The 17,549-nt window shown below is 42.9% G+C and overlaps 1 protein-coding gene across 2 annotated transcripts in view; it reads left to right on the forward strand.

Moving 5' to 3' along the window:
* The first annotated feature begins 7,638 nt into the window (after window positions 1-7,638).
* HIPK3 (homeodomain interacting protein kinase 3) overlaps window positions 7,639-17,549 on the forward strand; it is a 92,649-nt gene continuing 82,738 nt past the window's right edge. For both annotated transcript variants that reach the window (XM_068554195.1, XM_068554196.1), the window contains exon 1: window positions 7,639-8,213. The gene's annotated coding sequence lies outside the window, so the exon portion shown is untranslated. The remainder of the gene's footprint in view (window positions 8,214-17,549) is intronic.

Here is a 17,549-nt window from a genome sequence, read left to right on the forward strand (position 1 = left end):
GCAGAAAAGTGTGCTGCCTCAACAAAATTGATATAGTAAGACAATTTTCTGACAGATGGAAGCAAAACATCATGAGAAGTGCCTTTTCTAATTCCAACAAAGGCTTTATTTGGGCTATTGGCTGCTTTGACTATTTTGAAACATAAAAATTTAAAGGATGGTTTAAATAGCATGCTTTCCTTAAGATTAAACTTGAAATTATTTGGAGGAACGGATATTTTGGTCAAAGAAAGAAGAAGTGAAGCAGCAATCCCACTCCTTGACGTATACCCAGAGAAAACCATAATTCGAAAAGATACAGGACCCCAACATTTATTGCAGCACTACTAACAATAGCCAGGACATAGAAGCAATGTAAATGTCCATCAACAGGAATGGATAAAGAAGATGTGGTATATATATGTATATATATACATACACATACACACAATGTAATATTACTCAGCCATAAAAAAGAACAAAATAGGGACTTCCCTGATGGTGCAGTGGTTTAGAATCCACCTGCCAATGCAGGGGACACGGGTTTGATCCTTGTTCCAGGGAGATCCCACATGCTGCGGAGCAACTACGCCCGGGCGCCACAACTACTGAAATCCGTGCGCCTAGAGCCCGTGCTCCGCAACAAGAGAAACCACCGCAATGAGACGCCCACACACCGCATTGAAGAGTAGACCCTGCTTGCTGCAACTAGAGAAAGCCCGCGCACAGCAACGAAGACCCAAAGCAGCCAAAAATAAATAAATAAAATAAAGGAAAGAAAAGAACGCATTTAGTAAGAAATCTGTGATTTGGGCTAGATGCTTAAGGACAGACAGCTTAATTACAAATCCAGCTCCATTATTTACTGTGCAAACTTGGACAAGATTCTTCATCTCTCTGTGATTCAATTCCCTCGTCTATAAAATGAGGATAGTAATAGTTATCCTTGAGTAATTAAAAGCATTCAAAACAGCATCTGGCAAATGGTAGGACTTAAAAAATATTTGTGGGGTGCACTTATATCACTTAAGAATAGTATGTTCAATCAAAGCTGTTTGGAAGAGTGAACATTTAACTTTGACTTTGAAGGGTGGTTGGGATTTCAATGATGGGAGGGCAACACTGATGATGAATGATGGGAGGGGAACACTGATGACAAATGGCATGAGCATGGAGAAATAAAGGTTATCATTGGGGAAAGAGAAAATCACACCTTGGTAGGGTCACAGGGCATATAGGAAAAATGGAAGAAAGGGTTTTATGGAGTCCAGCTGCAATGTCCCTCAACAGCCAAATTAAGAAATACACACATTTTTAAGAGGTGAAACAGTCTGAAGGTTTGTGAGCAGGGAAATGTCAAGATCAGAACAAGATCGACGGTTTATTTGTCTGTTTTGCATTTCCTTAGTTTAAACATTTTTTCCCAATATAAAAACTATGCTACTCCATTAAATTGTATCATTAGTACATTTAACTTCTGAGAATTAAACTCCAGAAGCTCTGGAGAGGATGGAAAATGTAAACAGAATGGGTGCCGGCAGGCCTTTCTTCTCCAGAAGCTGATGCAATGGATTCAATCAAACTTGAAGGAGAATGCAACTAGAGATTATCATACTAAGTGAAGTCAGTCAGAAAGAAAAAGACAAATACCATATGATATCACTTATATGTGGAAGCTAAAATATGACACAGATGAACTTATCTATAGAAATAATGTGCCAAGGATTTTAAGGATTCTTCAACAAAGGAGACATCATTTGGGTGTCAGGTGAGTGGGTGTGTTAGTGTCTTCACCATCCTGGAGGAAGAAATTAAAGATTTAACAGAAAAACTGTAACAAAGAGAGTGATTGCTAGACTCCATCTTAAGAAGATGATGAAACTGGAAAAGCTGAAAATGTATTATCTTCATAAATTTTCTTAAGCGCTCTAAGAGGTGAAACACATGAAACATTTACCTTATGACTACCTGCAAATAGCAGATCATTAATATGTACATATTATTGTGTAGGGTTATATGCACAAAACAATGGTTACTATACCTTGGAAATTCACAGATCAAGGTTGAATTTTGCTATATGAGATTTTTGTGCTGACTGTAGTACCAAACTCCCAAATTAAGATGAGATTTGTGGGGCTTCCCTGGTGGTGCAGTGGTTAAGAATCTGCCTGCCAATGCAGGGCACACAGGTTCGAGCCCTGGTCTGGGAAGATCCCACATGCCGCGGAGCAACTAAGCCCGTGAGCCACAACTACTGAGCCTGCGCATCTGGAGCCTGTGCTCCGCAACGGGAGAGGCCGCGACAGTGAGAGGCCCGCGCACCGCGATGAAGAGTGGCCCCCACTCGCCGCAACTGGAGAAAGCCCTCGCACAGAAACGAAGACCCAACACAGCCAAAAATTTAAAAAAAAAAAAAAAAAAAAGAGATTTGTGCATTTCCAGATTAAGATGAGGTTATTTTTATCTGTGTTTAGTGGGAACCTTTTTTTTTTTTTTATTTTTATTTATTATTTATTTATTATGTTTATTTTTGGCTGTGTTGGGTCTTCGTTTCTGTGCGAGGGCTTTCTCCAGTCGCGGCAAGCGGGGGCCACTCTTCATCGCGGTGCGCGGGCCTCTCACTATCGCGGCCTCTCTTGTTGCGGAGCAGAGGCTCCAGACGCTCAGGCTCAGTAGTTGTGGCTCACGGGCCCAGTTACTCCGCGGCATGTGGGATCTTCCCAGACCAGGGCTCGAACCCGTGTCCCCTGCACTGGCAGGCAGATTCTCAACCACTGCGCCACCAGGGAAGCCCTGGGAACCTTTTTTTTAAAGAATGGAAACAGATCTACGGGCTACAAAGAGTTACTTGAGTGGGTCTTTCTGTCATGCAAATGTAGGCAGCAGTGAGACAATCCAGAAGGAACGTTTTTTCTGATCCCACCTGCCCATCCCTGAGGCCCAGGTACACAAAGCTGTTATCAAGGGAGAAAGTTGATTATTTGCATAAAGTGGCCAGGAGCTCCGAGGAGGGTGGAGACAGAGGCTCCCTGCTGAACCTCTCCCCTCAGAGATTTGTAGTTGGGAGCTCTTTCTGGTTGACTAAGTCCTCTTCTCCCCACTCCCCACCAAGGCAGGAAAGGATACCTAGGGTCTGGAGGAAGACAGCAACTACAGCAACAAATCCCCAATTTCTTTGAGGAACAGGAATGTGGGTTGATGACTCAGGCTCTGTGACAAAATTCCAAGGTTCTTTTGGAGAAGTATCAGCCTCATCCCCTAAGGCTGGGGAGGGCCATTTCTGCATATTGGAACCTCTAGGTGCTAAATGAGGAACAGGGCAATGATGAACACAAGGTAAGTCGGAGGAGTGCTGTCCTCCTTTGGAGTAATTTTGGGGTGTGGGGGTTAGGGAAAGACCTGAGAGAGAGAGAGAGAGAGAGAGAGGGAGGGGGAGGGAGAGAGAGAGAGAGAGGGAGGGAGAGAGGTCTTGGATTTCACATTTGGGTGATCTCAAACAACTGTGACTGTTTGCACTCTGAGTTTATGGAGTGTTTCATACTGTTTACAGAGAAAATTCATTTGTTCATTTTACAAATATTATATTGTTACTTTTGTAAGCTTACTGTCTGGGTCAGGGTGAGGAGTAGGTAGAAGAGAAAGAAAACCTATAAAATAGTATCTTAGATCGTGCTAAAACTTAAGGATAAAGATAAGGATAAAAAATGGGGAGTTTATGTGTATAGATAGGTGGTTATTGCTGAGGAAGGCTGCATGGAGAAGGGAAATTTGACTAAGGACCTGAAAAGGAGGTGCGTGGATACTTAGGGAATGTTTCAGGCACCTGAGGTACCGGAATGATCCAGGTACCCGAGAAGGGAGAGTGACTGGCGTCTTTGAGAAATTGTGGGTGGAGTGAGGAGACAGAAAGTGGGAGGTGAGCTCCTTGTGGGCCTTATAGACCATTTTAGGTCCGTTGTACGTTTTTTTTTAGCTTTTACTCTGAATGAGATTGAAAGGAAAATTTGAAAAATACAGAAAAGTGGAAAGAAGTAAAATAGATGGTTTTGACACCAAAGCCTATAGCTTCTTTGATCATGCTGTGTCTCTCCTTAAATCCTTCAATAGCTTCCTTTGCCAGTAGAATGAAGTCCTAGATCCCAAGCTGGACCTTGCTTCTCCCTCTACCCTCATCTGCTTCTGATTTATCCTCTCACTCTGACTAAAAACTATCAGTTTCTCAAATTTGTACTCTTTATCACATTTTTTTTCTACGTGACTTTTGCATAAATCTTACCTTCTGCCCTCAAGTGTTCTCTCTTTCTTTGGGCTAATTCCTATATCCTTTAGATCTCAACTTTAATTCAACCTGTGTACTTGCACATAGTCCTGTGCTTAGAAAGTCCCCATGATTGGTTTCACTCTCCTCTGTCACCAACTTGAAATCCTTAATAATTTTGAACAAGGGGACCCACTTTTTCACTTTGTACTGGGCCCTGTACCTGTATGTATATAACTGGTCCTGTTGATCATCTGCTATGCACCACTGCCTCAGTGCTGAGGATACAATGGAGTACAAAAAAGATGTGCTCTCTACTTTTCTTATTGGTGGAAGAGGTAGACATTAATCAAACAACCAGAAAATAAACATAAAATGGCAACTGAGAAAAATGCTACAGAGGAAAGATATATGGAAATTTGGCTTAGTCAGAGAAGTCAGGAGATTCTTCCCTGAGGAAGTGAGCATTTAGTGAGTCCTGGAGGATGAGAAATGAACCAGTCTTTCCATGGCTCCCCACCCCCCTGTCCCCCCCCAAGCCCCCCATTTGATTAGATTCTCCTGTTCTGTCCCCTCTTTCCACCCTGTACTTCTCTTTTATAATGCCTGTTATTATTACTAATTATTTGTATGATAGCCAACTTTCTAGACAGAATATAAGCTCACAGCGTGTCTCACTTTTCACCACTGTATTCTCAGATCATAGCACAGTGCCTAGTACATAGTGTTTAAGCAATATTTTTGAATGAAAAGACTATGAAATTTTTTGGCTATCATCTTTTTATTCATAAACTTTTTTTCATGTACAATTTAGTAATCTGCATTTTATTTTATTTTATTTTTTTTTACCTTTGCTTTTTTTTTTTTTAAGTTAAAGATTTTTATTTATTTACTTATTTATGGCTGTGTTGGGTCTTCGTTTCTGTGTGGGGGCTTTCTCCAGTTGTGGCAAGCGGGGGCCACTCTTCATCGCGGTGAGCGGGCCTCTCACTATCGCGGCCTCTCTTGTTGCGGAGCACAGGCTCCAGACGCGCAGGCTCAGTAGTTGTGGCTCATGGGCCCAGTTGCTCCGCGGCATGTGGGATCTTCCCAGACCAGAGCTCGAACCCGCGTCCCCTGCATTGGCAGGCAGATTCTCAACCACTGCGCCACCAGGGAAGCCCTGCATTTTATTTTATTTTATTATTTTTTTTAAACTATCACAACATTGTTGTTGTTTTATTAAAATTTTTATTTATTTTGGCTGCGTTGGGTCTTCGTTGCTGGACGTGGGCTTTCTCTAGTTGCGGTGTCGTTGTGGAGAACAGGCTTTAGGTGCGCGGGCTTCAGTAGTTGTGGCACGCGGGCTCAGTAGTTGTGGCTCGCGGGCTCTAGAGCACAGGCTCCGTAGTTGTGGTGCACAGGCTTAATCGCTCCGCTGCATGTGGGATCTTCTTGGACCAGGGCTCGAACCTGTGTCCGCGGCATTGGCAGGCGGATTCTTAACCACTGCGCCACCAGGGAAGCAGTAATCTGCATTTAAAAAAAAACTTAACACTGAGAAAATTTTCCATTTTTTAAAACAAATTTCATAAACTGGCTAAATCAGGGGCTTTGAAGAATTATCTGGAGGTTGGTGTTCTGCATGGATTGGAGAGGGAGAGATTGGAGGTAAAGAGATTAAGTTAGGAGACAATAGGTATAAAATGGAGGAAGACCTGAACTAACAGTGTTCATTTACTTATTCAGCTATATTTACTAAGGACTTATTATAAATCAGCTAGTGTATTAGGCATTCACAATACAATCGTAAAAAAAAAAAGATGACAGGATCCTTTCCTGGAACTTACTGTGTCCTGGAAAAAAAAAAAATCCTTCCCCTTTTCAGCTTCCTTCATAGATGTAGCAATGCTGTAATGAGGAGAATGGAAGCCTTCCATTAGGGGTGACCCAGAGAAATGTTTTGCAAAAATTCTGAAAGTTTGAAGTTCTAGTGGAATATTTTCCTTGTTTCACTGATAGATTTTTCTATTATTGTAACTTTCTCCTTTGAGTCATGTTTTTATCCTTTTTTGGTTCTTTTAACTATTACTTTTTTAAAAAAATCAAAAGTAACTAAATACTAAGTAAAAAGGAATGGCTAATATGCTGCTATCTGAGAGACAGTCAGTGTTTTGTTTTTCTATTTTGGAAACCTTTGCAACTGGTTATCCTAACTTGAAGAAAACTGTTGTTCGAAAATGTTATTTCCTACTGCCTCAGGGCATACTATCCTTTTTCTCTTTTAAAGGTATTCTTCAGAATACTCTTCTCCCAGTTTGAAAAGTAGCAGGGAGTCAAGGTGTGGAATTAAATATGCAGCAATTTGCCACTCCCTTTAGGCCCTGCCTCAGTTACTGCAATAGAAAATGTCTGGGGATAAATCCTGGTGTGGTAGGTTCAATCCTCCTAGTGAAGATTATGAAGGGAACAAAGAGAGGGCACTTCCACTCCTCAGAGAAAGGTGTTCCCAAAAGGTTAAACACTAATTCAGGACAAAAAGAAACGAATATTTAAAAAGATTAACTCTGAATGATACTTAGAAGGTCAGTTGTTTGATAGGTAAGAGAAGGAGCGAGGGAGTGCAGACCTGGGCTTGGCTGTATAACCTTGGGTAGGTAACCTAAACTTCTTTGAACCCCTGCCCTACTTAAAGAGTTTGGACCAAGGATCTCTAACGTTCTTTCATCTCTAGAATTCTATGGTTCTGTGATTCCGTTGTTTGAGATGGGCCATTCTGTTGATTTCCTAGTCTCCATGAGGGAGGTAACTAGTCTCTGGGAGTGGAACTGACTACCTTGATGGAGAATTATCAACGCAGAGGTGGGTGAACTTGATATTTACGGGGGTTTGGACCACAGAGATGCTCTTGGAAAATTTCCACGCGGGCCTTTTCCTCGTTCTTTAACCTGATTTTACAATTCCCTTGACCCTTTGGGATGGGGGAGCGGGAAGGACCTATTTTAGACTAGGATTGTTCACTTTAAGCATTTCCCCTTATTATTAGACCTTAAAAAAAGAAAGAAAAAAAAAAAAGCCAAGAAACAGATCTCAAAGGGGTGGCAGGGGAAACTATGATTACGGGATCTCGAAAGGCCTGTAAAATCCGCTTCCGCATTTTCAGCCTTTCTTTGGTGTTAGGATCCTTTTACAATATATATTTTTGGCGGAGTGGGCCGAAGACTGAGGTTCGGAACAGTAAAGGGGGCGCTGGCGTGAGGGAGCTCCGGGTCAGACTCCCGCCGGCCGCCAGGCGGGCTCGAAGCTATCAACACAAGGGCGCGGCCGCGGGCGGGCGGGCCCCGGGGAGGGGCTTCACAGAGGCGCCGCGGGCCGAGCCGAGCGGGGCCGCCCGGGCTCGGCGCGCAGAGCGGCCGGGCGAGCGGTGGCGCTGCGGAGGCGGCGACCGAGGCCGGCGGGCGCGGAGGAGGGGCCCGAGAGTGGGGCGGCCGGCGGTAGCCGCCTCCGTGACGACTGCCGGCAGCGCAGCGACTTGAGGAGACCGAGCCGCTGGCCCCGCCGCCGCCGCCGCTCCCTGTTGTCTTCCTTCTCCTCTCTCGGCGGGGGCGTCAGGAATGGGCCCCAACCGCCGCGGGCCCCGCACCGCGCGCCGCCCGTAGGCCCCAGCAGTGGGAGGCCGGCCGCCCGACCTCTCATCACCCCTTCGCCCTAGCCAAGCCGTCCCCACCCCAAATCCCCGGGAAGGAAGATGAGGGACACGGGCCCAGCGCTCAGCAGCCAGAGCAGCAGCAGCAGCGGTCGGGGGAGGGTGTTTCGCCGTTTCCTCTCAGCCGCCAGGACAAGATGGCAGCGGCCGCGGAGAGGGGCTGAGCCCGGGCTGGGTGGTGCCGCCTGCTGAAGCGCCTGGCTCCCTGTCCCCGACACGGCCCCGCACCCACCCCGGACATGCTCAGGGCTGCGGCCGCCCGAAGAGGGGAGAGCGCAGGCCTCTAGGAAGGTAAGGGAATAGGGCGAGGGGCGAGGGGCGAGGGGCGAGGGCGTCCCCACCCCGGGGCGGGGGGACCGGCCGCACCGGCCGCGCCTGCGTTCCGGGGGGGGTGGTGGCCAGCGGGGCCCTCCCCCGGACCCTCGCGGGCCCGACGTCCCCGGAGCGGCCCGCACCCGTTGCGCGTCCTGCACCCCCATCCGCATCCCCTGTGCCCTCATGCCCCGCGTTTCCGTCCCGGTCCCCGCGGGGTGGCGGGGCCAGGCGTCTCCCTTGAGGCCGGGGCGCCCCGGGCCCGAGGCCGCCGGACGCGGGGGCCGCGCGTGGTTCCTGCGCGCGGTGGCGCAGCCTCGGGGAAGCCGCGCTTGGGCTGGGCCAGGCCGGGCGGCCCCCGCCGCCCCCTGCCAGGGTTGCGCAACGGCTCTTCCCAGCAACCGAAGTTTTGTTTAGTCCCACATGGGGCCTCTTCCCTCACCGCAGCCTGGGCCGTCACTACGGAGACCTCTTGTCTTTCATTAAAGGGGAACAAACACAAACACACGCACGCACGCAACTTGAGCGCCGCGGCCGATGGCTGCGTCCCTGGCTTTGTGGCCCAGTCCCCAGCGTCGCCGAGCGGCGGGTTTGGAGGGTGTCACCTCTGGGGACGTGAGTGCGTGTGATTGTTGGGGAGGAGAAATGTGATCCGCCGCTCCGCGTCCCCCGCCGCGGCCTGAGGAAGGCGTGGCGGCCGCGCGGCGGGTCTGCTGCCGGCGTCTCTCGTTAGGGTGGCGGCCGCCCGCTTCCCTTCGCGGCGCTGGGACAACTCGCGGAAAGACTTTGGATGAGCGAGAATGTATGTTTTCCTGTCGGGAGGGAGACGGCTGTTTTAAAATGGTATGTGGCTCTTGGCCGAAGCCTGTTGTTTCCCAATCTTATCTCTGCTTGAGGAATTGCGCTTGAAGGGTGTGTGCGTAAATTACCTTGGACCTGTTACAGAGCAGTCATAACACGTTCAGTCCTTGAACCGTGTTTTCACAACCTCTTGCTGCCCTGTTAGAATTCATTTTTCCACCTGCCGTTCGCTGCTTCTCATTAAAAGGAGCTTCTTTTAGCAATAGTGAAGTTTTTCAGATTATCGTCTAGTTTACAGGGCAAGCTCATGGTTGGTTCTGTTGTCAGCTTTGATGTCTCTTTGGTCTAGGGCCAGAAAAGTTAGCTGGTAGAGCAGCCTGTGCCTGTGTTTATGCATACCTTCTAGTAGTTTGGAGATGGGGGTGAATTTTTTTTTTTTTTTTCTATTTTAGGTATTTGCTTGTTAGGTCTAGCTTCTGAAGTGGAAGGATTTATATTTAAACCATTTCAGTTTATTTCCAAGATTTAATTGCTGGGCGCTTTAAAATTTTAAGAGATTCTCTTGATCAAATTTTTGATGCAAACTTTTAAACAGGATCGTTTTTTGTTTGTCACCCAACCAAAGACATTTTAATCCTGCATTCTCATTTGATTTTTCAGAAGCTAGGCATGCCTCACCATATGTTTGATAAGTCTAGATTCTGCTTATGCTTGCAAGCGCGGTGCTAATTTTATACAGTGAGCCATGATAAGATTTTGATAAGTCATGATTAAACTTAGTATTTAAGTAAACAAAATAAGACTGACCTTTTTTTGAAACATAGTTTTTATAGTTTTGTTGGTTACCTTATGTCTTTATATGCCACTTAAGAGTAATTGAAATGTAACCAACCAAATAAAGTTCCTTACTTTTAAATCAACAAAGTATTTTTTGGTATATTTATGGGTTCATTCCTAAAGTACAGGGAACTCTTATTTATGAAACATAATGCTCAACCTCATTAAAGTTTATTTTTCTTCTATTTTTGAAACTTGTTTTTAATTTGTGTTAAGGTAAAAGTGTGCTGATATATTTGATACTTTGGACATTTCATTGTGCAGTTTTTTCTGCATTTATGGGAAAATTGAATAATTTGTTCCTTAATTTTTTATACTCTAGGGACTGTATTTAAAAATTTTTTTGTGGAGAGCCTTAGATTAAAACTATGTTTTAGAAAGATAAAATGAGCTTGAACTCTAGAACAGAACCAGCCATTAAATATTTCAGATTTATATTTGGACATTGCTGACCAGCTAAACATGCATATTAGGCAAGCAGATCATAACATGGTGAGCCAGCCTTAGTCTATTGTCATAATATCTTTTCCATTGAATTTGTCATTATATTGCTTATAAACTAGTCATTGGCTTCTGGGCATGGAGTTTTAGAGTCACATAAAAGTGGATGGTTTTTATGAGATAATTCTTCTTGTAAACATGCTTGAAAAGAAGTTTCAGATCATACTATTTTAATTTTTTGGATCTTCTGTCATGGGGTATCATAAAACGGTGCAAATTACAGAGGTAGATTGCTGTAGTTAGTATGGCAGGGCACATAAGTATTTGTTGAATGCAGGTTATTGAAAGCCCGCCCCCCCCCCCTTTTTTTTCTTGCAACTTAAAATAGCAACAGCTGTCAAGTGAACTTTTTGATTGAGCTTCGTTTTACATATTTGATACATCAGCATTGAGGGCATCTATATGTAAGGGTGGAAGAGGAAAATGTAAATTTCAGAGTGCTAAAATGTTGTTTCCCAAGCCTGTTTCACATCCATTGAGTGGAATACTTGTTTGCATGTTATTTTCCATTTGAATATTAGAATGACTTATTCTGGTAACTTTTTTTTTTTTTAACATCTTTATTGGAGTATAATTGCTTTAAAATGGTGTGTTAGTTTCTGCTTTATAACAAAATGAATCAGTTATACATATACATATGTTCCCATATTTCTTCCCTCTTGCGTCTCCCTCCCTCCCACCCTCCCTATCCCACCCCTCTAGGTGGTCACAAAGCACAGAGCTGATCTCCCTGTGCTATGCGGCTGCTTCCCACTAGCTATCTATTTTACATTTGGTAGTGTAAATATGTCCATGCCACTCTCTCACCCTTTGGTAACTTTTTTTTTTTTTTTATGTGAGTTGTTTTTGTTTTTTTAAATTTTTATTTATTTATTTTTTATTTTTGGCTGTGTTGGGTCTTCGTTTCTGTGCGAGGGCTTTCTCCAGTTGCGGCAAGCGGGGGCCACTCTTCATCGTGGTGCGCGGGCTTCTCACTATTGTGGCCTCTCTTTGTTGCGGAGCACAGGCTCCAGACGCGCAGGCTCAGTAGTTGTGGCTCACGGGCCTAGTTGCTCCGCAGCATGTGGGATCTTCCCAGACCAGGGCTCGAACCCGTGTCCCCTGCATTGGCAGGCAGATTCTCAACCACTGCGCCACCAAGGAAGCCCCAGGAAGCCCCCTTTGGTAACTTTTGCAGTTAACTTTTTTTTTTTTTTTTTTAAAGAAATTCACGTTCTTTTATTTATTTATTTATGACTGTGTTGAGTCTTAAGTTTCTGTGCGAGGGCTTTCTCTAGTTGCGGCAAGTGGGGACCACTCTTCATCGTGGTGCGCGGGCCTCCCACCATCGCGGCCTCTCTTGTTGCGGAGCACAGGCTCCAGACGCGCAGGCTCAGTAATTGTGGCTCAAGGGCCCAGTTGCTCCGCGGCACGTGGGATCTTCCCAGACCAGGGCTCGAACCCGTGTCCCCTGCATTGGCAGGCAGACTCTCAACCACTGCGCCACCAGGGAAGCCCTGAAGTTAACTTTCTTAATATGCTTTTCTGATTGTAGCAGTTCACCACTGAGGGTGATGATATGGTAGATTAGAATTGCATTATTGGTGGTTAGTTAATTCAAAGGTTTTAAAAATAGTTTCCATTGCAACTTTACATACGTTTGAATTTGGAGATGAAAATGTCATGGCAATATTTAGATTTAAAGGTATTCCAAGGAACTGTGAAATTTTCCACATTTAAAAATATTCCTTCAGAATTATTCTTGCCTCTTAACTATTAAAGGACATAAAGTAACTTGCTACATGATTATATTGTTGCTGCCAAAAGAAATCTTCATGTATAATTTCTGGGTTTGCAGCTGTCCTAATTTCCTAATATCTGAAGTTGAAAGTCCCAGTGTGGTATGTTTAAATTGGAAGTTACTTTTGATGACAAATTCCTAGAACTTTGTTAAAATCAAGGAAGCTGTCAGTGTATTTTATTATTTTTGAAAGGGTGTTCCCTCTTGCCCCCCACCCCCACTTGCTGAGAGCTGTGTCATGGGGAACCCTTTCTGTATTATACATATGTAAGTCTAAATAAATTATTTGAAACGTCCTTACTGGTTCTGGATTCAACTGCTTAAAAAAAATACATTTTGTCTAGTACCTTTAAGCATTTAACATAAGTTGAATATAGGGAATATAGATTTGGAGTAGAAGTTTTGAATCAGTGGAGGATTTTAGGATAGCCAAAGCACTTATGTGACCGACTTGAGGAAATACAGTCCACTTCTTTTGGTTGGGTTGGTATAATTAAGAGTGATTTGGGGGCTTCCCTGGTGGCGCAGTGGTTAAGAATCCGCCTGCCAATGCAGGGGACACGGGTTGGAGCCCTGGTCCGGGAAGATCCCACATGCCGCAGAGCAACTAAGCCCATGAGCCACAACTACTGAGCCTGCGCTCTAGAGCCCATGAGCCACAACTACTGAGCCCACGCGCGGCACCTACTGAAGCCCGCGTGCTCTAGCGCCCGTGCTCCGCAACAAGAGAAGCCACCACAATGAGAAGCCCGCGCACCGCAACGAAGACCTAACACAGCCAATAAATAAATCAATAAATAAAATTGTTTAAAAAAAAGAAAGAGTGGTTTGGGGAAGAACAATTTAATGTTAGTGTGCTGCTTCTGTAGCTTTGTCACAGCTGTTGTTTTGGGCTTTGTCTTAATCACTGTTAGGACCAAGCTAGAACAGATATTTAGAGGATGTATGTAATACACTTTACCTAAATGTTTGTTGAATTAGGCCTTGACTGATTTAGCAGATCATGCTGTTCTCCTCAGTTGATACTTGGGCCATGTGTCACTACACAAAGGCAACATATTGCCTAGATTCTGAAGCATACCACTGTATGCTAGGGTGTTAGAGCCTCTGTTCTTACTACTTGTGTGGAAATTAAAAGAACTGGATGAGTATTGGAAATACTATATTTTTAGGGTGGCATTTGTAGTTTGGGGACAGCTAAGTCATTAAACTGATTTACTTTGTGTTTTATATTTAGTAGTTAATGCCAAGTCAATACTTTAGAAAGCTATCTTATTCTAACAGAGAAGTCTTTGAAATGAAACAAACCAAGGATAATATTTTTTACCTGAAATGTATTTTTTTTTTGACCCAAATAATTTCTCTAATTTTCTGAGAATTTTTCACTCCTAAGGGAGACTGAATGGGAGGGAAGGTAGGGGGACAGATGAGGTAGAAAAAGCTGGGCTGTAGTGGGGGTGACTTAATTGGATTTGGGAGACTTAGAAATCTGTTTTGATTTAAATGTTCAAGTTGCTAGAAACCAGGGTTCTCTTAGTTATAATGTCAGTGAAATATTGTGGTAGCTATTAGCAGGGGCTAATCTTCATTGTGGTGCATGGGCTTCTCATTGCGTTGGCTTCTCTTGTGTGGAGAATGGGCTCTGGGCGTGAGGGCTTCGGTAGTTGTGGCACGTGGGCTCAGTAGTTGTGGCTCGTGGGCTCTAGAGTTCAGGCTCCGTAGTTGTGGCACACGGGCTTAGTTGCTCTGCAGCATGTGGGATCTTCCCAGACCAGGGCTCGAACCCGTGTCCCCTGCATTGGCAGGCAGATTCTTAACCACTGTGCCACCAAGGAAGCGCCGTCTCTTCTTTTGAAGATTAGATTTCCAGATACTTTTTCATGTTGCATTTTCTTTGCTGCTTTGTCTTTTTTTTTTGTCTCCTTAACCAAAAAGGTTACACCTAAAAGAAGTGGAGATTTAGAGAAGCATAAAGAGAAGTATAATACTTTGCTCCTTTGAGCTCTCCTTTTTCCTTTAGGTAAGGATCTAAATTGTGAAAGACTGATTATTTAGTATAACACTTGGTCACATTGAAAATAAAGGATTGCCAGAGGTGGTCAGATAAATTCTTTATTTTATATAATTATTAATGCTGGAACACCTTTTCTAATTGGAAAAAAAATTGTTTAGGCTTGATTGATATTGAAATAATCAAATCAACAAAATATGAGTCACTGTCTCCCCCCCTGTAAAATTTTGTAGTCATTTATTATAAACTATATTTGATTACATATGGCTTACCAAGAAAATTGTCTTTAGAATTTGATAGAAAATATAAAACTTGGCTGCATTTGACTAGCCAGTTATTCCCTTTTAGAAATTAAAAAAAGTATTTGATTTACTAAAGACACTAATATTAGTTTTAAATTCAACTTCTTCCTACTTTGTTGTATATTATTCATAAATTAAACAAAATCTGTTGCAGTTTTTAAAAAACAGAATAGTAAACTTTGCAGAAAATAACTTGCTTAGCAAATGTTTTCTCCCCTATAAAGCAATTATTTTAAAGGCGTAAAAATTTCATTTGTGCCTACTTTGACTGTGTGTTATCTGTTTAATAATACAGTAAGAGTCTTGTAGGTTTGGTACTATACTACTTTAGATAAATAATGCTACAGTCTTAAATAGTTAATAAGTCAGATGGACTGATAACATATTGAAAATTGAACCTGACTTTCTACAGACATTTTTTTAGAGTATAATTTAATACTTCTGAGGACTTTAAATCTGTAATTTATTACAACTTCTATTGAGATTAAATAGGGTACAGTGACTTAAAATCACAATTGAAATTACAGGTTATATGCTAGATAGCCTATTGCTATGATGCTACGCTTTACTACATTCTCAAAACAAAACAAAACAAACACGTTTTGAGCCAACTTGTAATCAGTTTCATCGGAGACAGTACAACTATCTCTATAGTATATTAGTTGTAGTTTTGTATTTTAAGTTAGATAAGAATAGTATTGGGTTTAAAAGTGTTAGCTTTTTAATCTGGTTAGTATGCTTTAAATATTTTTTTGTAGCTAGATCACAGACTCTGACCGCAAATAAATGAATTTTATTATGGCAGGTAAAACAATGATAAAATAAGTGTTTGAAAACTATATTATCTAGTTTGAGTGCTCATTAAGTGCAAGGTGTACTGTGCTGTGAATGAAGAGAGTAAGACATGATGATCCCTACTTTGAGGAAGTAAATTTTATTTTTACCAGTTATTTTTACCAGTTTAGTAGTATAATTGCCTTATAGAGACATGCTGTATGTTAATTTAAATGAAGGAGTTGGTCATTTCTCAAATATGGTTAATCTAGTTCTCTTGTTCTCTCAGGGTTTTTCCTTCTGGACATGCACAATTCTTGCATTGCCTGAGAAAGTTGTTAAAGGTTTGCCTTTTCTAACTATATTATTACCTTCTCAGCTTGGAGTACAGAGATCTCCAAACCTCTCTCTTATGCCACCTGTGGAAAGAAAATAGGTGAAAACAGCGTATAGATAGAATTCCATTTTACGGTACTTTAAAAAATATTGAAATTGCTAGCTGTAACTTATTTTGAAACCACTATTCAGAAGGGATATTATTTGTGTAGTTAATTTGTGTAAATCCAAAGTCTGTTTAACTTGGAGTCCTTAAAAACAGTCGTGCAAAGGGCAAGTATTGTGTTGCTCCTATTATAGTTGTATATGATATATTCTTTTTCTTAAAATAAATAAATTTATTTATTTATTTATTTATGGCTGCGTTGGGTCTTCGTTGCTGCGCGTGGGCTTTCTCTAGTTGCAGCGAGTGGGGGCTACTCTTCGTTGCCGTGTGCAGGCTTCTCATTGCGGTGGCTTCTCTTGTTGCGGAGAACCGGCTCTAGGTGCGTGGACTTCAGTAGTTGTGGCACTCAGGCTCAGTAGTTGTGGCTCTCGGGGTCCAGAGCTCAGGCTCAGTAGTTGTGGCTCGTGGGCTTAGTTGCTCTGTGGCATGTGGGATCTTCCTGGAGCAGGGCTTGAACCCATGTCCCCTGCATTGGCAGGTGGTTTCTTAACCACTGCGCCACCAGGGAAGTGCTGTATGATATATTCTTTACGAGCTTTGACAATTTGGTAACATTTTGATATTTTATATATGTGTATTTAAAATTGAATTCTTGGTTTTTTTGTTTGTTTTGTTTTGTTTTTGGCTGCACACCCCGCGGCTTGCGGGATCTTAGTTCCCCGACCAGGGATTGAACTCAGGTCCCAGCAGTGAAAGCGCCATGCCAGGGAATTCCCGAAAATTGAATTCTGCATGGAAACCTACTTAGGGTGTTAGGGACTATAGCATAATTGGTTTGCCAATAGCTTTTTTTTTTTTTTAAATTGGAGTATAGTTGCTGCCAGTAGCTTTTGCGTAGAAAATAGTTGGAATGCTTGCTTTGTGAGTTGCCCTAAGCCTAGTGTGGCGTTGCTGAAAGTATTTCTAGTGGCTACTTTGTAACTTGTAAAATCTCTTTAAAGTATCTCATATCTGAAGGTATATCTAGCTTGAAATTGTTTCCTATTAATCTGACTGGAAGAAAATGAAATACCTCAATTTATAACCTGTTAAAAGGTAACCTAATACCTTACGTTTTGGGGAAGGGTTACACTAAAAAATATAAAATAGTATCTGAACTGTTCCTTGAGGTCAGAGACCATGTCTTAAAGGTTTTCTTTATATCTCCTAAAGTGCCTAGTTGACATTGGGGAATCAAATATAATTATTATAAAAGTAATCAAATACAGGCATTCTATACTCATATCCTTTAATCAAAGGATAGCGTCTTTATTGAGTAGCTTGACAGGTACCTCACCAAGCAGTTGTGAATGTGTCATAGACACATTTGACTTCCCAAAACTCTCCTCTTCCCCTCACTTCCTTAATTCTAACAGATGAGTCTGTTTCTCATGTAGAGGTTAACGGGCATGAATTACTCCAAATTTCCAACCCTCTACCTCTGAGCATAACTTCTATCGGTACACACTTTGTGTTTTCACTACACTCTCAAGAAAAGAAATATCTCCTTCCCTCCAAGATTACTCCCTATTCTCTCTTATGGGTTTCATCCTGAATTGTGTTTTTCAGCATCTTGAACCTGTCCGATAACTTCAATTTCCCCCTTTTTCTTGGCCCTTTTTCTTCAGCCTTTTAAAATGGTCAGGTATCTGGCATCCTTAAGCAGCCATCTTTTAATTGTGCCTCCCCAGGTCTGTGGACCTATCTTCCCTACTCTATTTCTTCCACACTTCGTAATGTGTACTCTAGCCTCTACTTGAATTTCTACTCACTTCTTAGCTCTTGGCAGTGTAGCTCTCTGTCCATGCCACTCTAGTGAAGTCTGATT

Source organism: Eschrichtius robustus, chromosome 11 (assembly GCF_028021215.1).
Source record: "Eschrichtius robustus isolate mEscRob2 chromosome 11, mEscRob2.pri, whole genome shotgun sequence".
NCBI classification, from domain to species: domain Eukaryota; kingdom Metazoa; phylum Chordata; class Mammalia; order Artiodactyla; family Eschrichtiidae; genus Eschrichtius; species Eschrichtius robustus.